General features: G+C 45.5%; 1 protein-coding gene across 1 annotated transcript in view; it reads left to right on the top strand.

Annotated features, from left to right (window-relative positions):
• Window positions 1-1,124: 1,124 nt before the first annotated feature.
• Window positions 1,125-4,978, top strand: part of TP53TG5 (TP53 target 5) — a 14,666-nt gene continuing 10,812 nt past the window's right edge. Inside the window, exons 1-2 of the mRNA XM_025191895.1 lie at window positions 1,125-1,458; window positions 4,714-4,883. The gene's annotated coding sequence lies outside the window, so the exon portion shown is untranslated. The remainder of the gene's footprint in view (window positions 1,459-4,713; window positions 4,884-4,978) is intronic.

Below are 4,978 nucleotides of genomic sequence, written 5' to 3' on the forward strand. Positions count from 1 at the left end.
ATCCTTATGCCCCATCTTCCGCCCTGCCTACCCTGTGTGTTCTCCCAGCTCAGAGTGCCAGAGGCCAGACCTGCAGCTCAGGGCGCTGCTGCGTGGATCTATTTTGTAAAGCTGATGCCAAGCACTAACTTGAGACTTGGGGACATTGTCTCTTACTCCCACAGCTGTGAGTAGAGCCTTAGATTTTAACGGGGCTAATTAAAGACTTGGTTACAGTCAGAGTGAGAAAGGGTGGCAGAATCAGGCTAATTATATTAACGCTAATCAATACCACGGCCTCTGTTACCTAGCACTCTTACCTGCTTCACTGGAGAAATGTGAATTCTCAGAGTTAAGCAACATCGCCCCCTGCAGACAGAACATAGTGACATACCCTGGCATTTAAACACCACCCACATGCCCCACTGAACACCACTTTTATTTACGTGTAACTGTAAAACCAAGCCATGGGTATTTGAACTAGCCATACCTGCTCTTGGCCATGAGGACTGACCCTGGAATAAAGGAGGTGGGGATAGAAATGGCACTGCTTTGCACAGCAGTCTGTTGGGAACAGACAAAGCAACCCTGGGAAGTGAATCACCAAGACTACGTAGCCTTAAGGACAGATTTTACCAATCCTGACAGGTGCCTGATGGTTCTGTCTCTGTTGCTTACACTGGCATCATGTACAGCAGTTATTGTTCCAGTAAAGTCTCCCTGAGTTGTATTGCATCAGTAGGAGTCAACATAAGGACTAATGCTTAAATTACTAGGAGATGACAGCAATCTGAGGTCATCTGAGACCCTGCTGCAGACTCAGATGGCTTTTTCATAACCCTGGCACAAAGTACAGTTCCCTCCAGAGCTCCTGAGGGGAGCTGGCATCCAATCGCTTGGGTCATCAGAATAAAATGTAACATGTCTTGTTCCTCCTGCATTTCCTGCTCATGTTTCTTTCTTCTATTACAGGTTTGCAGAAAACAGGAGGTGACTCAGGCCCCTGATCCCTGTGATTGGGTGGGAGGAGGTGAGAGAGTTAGGGAACAAGTTAGCTGCAAAGTGAAAGGTGAAGGAGCCCCTGCCAAGTGGTGAATCATCAAGCAGTGAAAATAGATCTTATTCTTTATGGGCAATGCGTAGAAGAGGCTTAAGTGAGAAGCAGCTTGATTTGTTCAGTAAACTGTAGAAGCAGAGAGAGAAATGGACCATTTGCCATAGACGAGGAAGAGCTTCTTCACTAGCAAATGAGGCAGTAAATTGCAACCAAGCTGGAGTGCCATTCACTGAGGGTGAATCTGTCTTGGAGTCCCTAGTATTACTAGGGTTCCCTCAAAGGGATGATTGTAATTTGGGATCGAGGGGAGATTGGGAAGCCTTTCATTCCACTGAGGGGACAGGGTTGTTGTGAAAGAGACCTCCAGTGAGCTGAAGAAGCACAGAGAAAAAGTGGTGTAGATGGTGATGTAGGAGGTCATGGTAGGTGTTAATTGTGCTGATTTTCTTTTATACAATATCATCAGATCAATGTGCTACTTTGAACTTGTCCAAGCCATAACACCAGCTGTCTGCCAGAGTTTCATTGCAGATAAGTTATTTTTTTGGGCAGGTTATACTCACCACACCAACATGCCACTGACCTAGTTAGTGTTTTCCACAAATGCTGAGGAGATTTACAGAAGGCAGTGGCATCTTTGGAGTGCCTCCCCTTCTCTCCCATTTTCTGCTGTCTGGGTGTGTTGAGATATGGTGACTCAAGGGGCCTCCTAGCATGGCAGAGTTAATGCCTGCCCCATCCTGTGTAGGAGGTGGAGCCTGGGAATTATTATTACCTGTGGGGACCTGGTTCTCTTTGTCTGACCAGCACCATTATGTGTGATCTAAACCAGGTCCATTAAGGCCACTAGAGCCCAAGACACTAGGAGAGCTGTGAAGAGAATGGCAATTCCTTTTCTGGAGAATTTTGAAATTTGCTTGCAGTCTATTTCAGATAAAAACCTACAAATCACAAAATTCTCTGGGAAAGAAAAAACAAAAAATAATAATAAAAATGTTTTTTGCATCAGTCAGAACATTTTGTCAGAACTTGTTACAGTGTCCCAGTCTAATACAGAATAATCTCTTGCAAATAAAATGCTGTTTCAAAAGGAAAAAAAAAAAAAAATTAAGTCAGTGTATGTCAACAAGCCCAGCCCCTGGCTTCTTTACTTTTCATTCCATCCAGGAAGAGCACACACCAACTGCTGACGCTTCCTTAGCCTGACGAAGGGTTTTTGAACCCGAAAGCTTGCTTAATAACAATTCTCCAACCACTTGGGTTGGTCTAATAAAAGATATCAAATTCACCCAAGGAACCTTGTCTGCCTATGTCAACATGAGACATTTTGATGTTGCAATGTTTATTCTTCTTTTCCCGTTCTATATACATTTTCACTCAGATTGATAGAATTTGGTCGAATATTGCATTTTCAATAGAATTGCATTTTTTCCAATGGAAAATTCTCCACCAGGCTTTTCTGACCAGCTCAGTTTATCAGTCCTTCTTCCCACAGCTTCCCAGCTATAGCCATAGCCCATAGCTTTTGTGGCAAACCAGAGGCTATTCTGCCTTGTTGATCTGGAAAAGCCTTCAGTGCCCATCAAGATTTAGTCAGAGAGAGAAACAATTCCAGGCCTAACCCCATGTTATTGTTGCTGCATTTTGTATGCAGGGCCATGGCTTGGTTGGATCAGCACCAGAAATATGTAAGACCGCAATCCCCTTATTAACAACTCTGCTTCACACCACTGTCAGTCATACCAGATTACCAACAGCCCAGTCTCCCAGAGGGAGAGACCTTCATTTCTTCCCTCCAGTCCCACCACAGTGCTGTCTGTCCTTCTGAATCTTTGGTGGAACCAGAGCTTTACCACCTCCTGCAACAGACCATCTCCCTGGGAACAGCGTGATTCCTTTCAGCCTGTCTCCAACTCTTAGGAGACAGCAGCTAGTGGTCCTCAAAAGTTAGTTCTTAGGGCAAGGTGTTTCACAAAGCTCTTCAGGGCTTGTTGAATTGCAGTCTGGCTGCTTCTTTGGACTCCATATCATGCAGACATCTCCAACTGCAAGCTGCCGGCATGGGAGCTGGTACAGCTGAGTGGTTTTGTCTGGACAGCAGGAGGCCCATCCTCTGTCCTGAACAAAGAAGGGATATTCCTGGAGCACCTCCATACACACCTGGAGAGGAGGAGAATTGAGGCTGCATGTTATTATATAGGACAGCAACACTCGCTTCCAGATTGCTCCTGCTCTCCCTCCAGTAGCACAGGTCCCTCCACTGTGCCAGATGCTGTACAAATGCATAATGAGAGACAGGCCCTTTCCCAAAGAACTTAGTATCTAGATAGACATGACAGGCAAGGGGCTGGGAGGGAAAGGCACACTGAAGGGGAGAGACTTGCCCAAAGGCATGCAGCAGCTCCATGGCAGGGCAGAGAAGAGAACCCATACACCCGCATTCAAGTGACATAGTCTGGTTGCCTAAACAGGCAAACTCATCAAAACAGGAAGAGCTTCCCCAGTAGCACTGACCAGCTGGTACAGGGGACACTTGTTTAAGGGACAGCCCTGTGCAGCTCCTGAGGACTCTTGAGTTTTGTTCACTAGTCTGTCCTAATGGTGCCCCTGGCATCAGTAAAATGATTTTGCACTTCAGAGGGCCTGGTTTTTAGAAACACACTTGGTTCTTGGTCCCAAGGAGGTTAGCAGAAACTTGGTGTTCAACACCTCTGAACTAAGCAGGCCTTTAGGTTCCATGACCAGCCACTTAGGTCCTGACATGGCTGCCCTTCTGTGAGGCATGCAGGCTAAAAGGAAGTGTTTTGCTCCTGGGAACCAAGCCTGTGGTGCTGTTGTTGGGGAACTTTAGCACTGACTCCTCTTTCCACCCCTTTTCTCAGCCATAACCCACTTCTGGCATCTTGTGTCAGACTGAGACTGAAAGCCTCACAGCACTGAGTCCACATTTTATTCTGTATTTGTACCGGGTTGAAGCCCTTGAGGTCTGACTGCACTACAATAATAAATAACCTTTCTGTGCTGCCTTGAAACAATTTTCAGTTGCTAGGTGTCTTGGGTTCTCTGGGTATAAAAAAGGAGCTAATAATGGAAAATAATAATGTCCATCCCTATAGACATGCAACTTTCACTAACAAGGTTTAGTAAAGCATTTTGATTTCCTGAGATGATACCAGTGATAAAAGTGTGAAGTGTTATTAATTATGTTTCAGGTATTATCCAGGTTGTAGCTGTATTGATCTAGAGGAACAGACAATCAGGACTCATAGTAGAGATGATATCTTTTATTAGACCAGCAAGATTTTTGCAAATAAAGAATTTTTTTGGAAAAAGTCTTGTTGGTCTAGTACAGGGGTGGGCAAAATGAAGCCCACCAGGCCATTCTATCTGGCCCATGGGGCCCCTAAAAAAATTAGAAAATTAATATTTATCTGCCCCTGGCTGCCTATCATGCGGCCCTCAATGGCTTGCCAAAACTCAGTAAGCAGTTCTCTGCTCAAAATAATTGCCTGTCCCTGGTCTAGTAAAAGATATCATCTTTACTATGAGTCCTGATTAATTATGTCTAGCATTCATAGGCCTGTTCAAGGGAGTGAAGAGTTGGAGGTTACCCTGGTTAAACTATGATATTCTCTCTGGTATGGGATGTATTGACATTTTCTCTCTCCCCCTAGCAGATGAGGACAGTGCGAAGGAACTCTAGTACACACCTTCATTTCCTGTTTCCTGAGGTAGACTTCTACTGAGGCAAACCCAGCATGATGACTCTTCTGTATCAGTCCCACCACGCAGGAGCTGAGCTGGAGCTCAGGGCTGGCCTCTGGACACTTCAGGAAGTCCTCCAGTTGTAAGTCTTCTACTCTCTTCTGCTCCCCGCTAGCTAGCACAGCGAGGGAGCCCCTCGTGAAGTGAGGCAGCATGAAAACAGTGCTTAGTGTAGGG

This window comes from Alligator sinensis, unplaced genomic scaffold (genome assembly GCF_000455745.1).
Source record: "Alligator sinensis unplaced genomic scaffold, ASM45574v1 scaffold76_1, whole genome shotgun sequence".
Classification (NCBI taxonomy): Eukaryota; Metazoa; Chordata; order Crocodylia; family Alligatoridae; genus Alligator; species Alligator sinensis.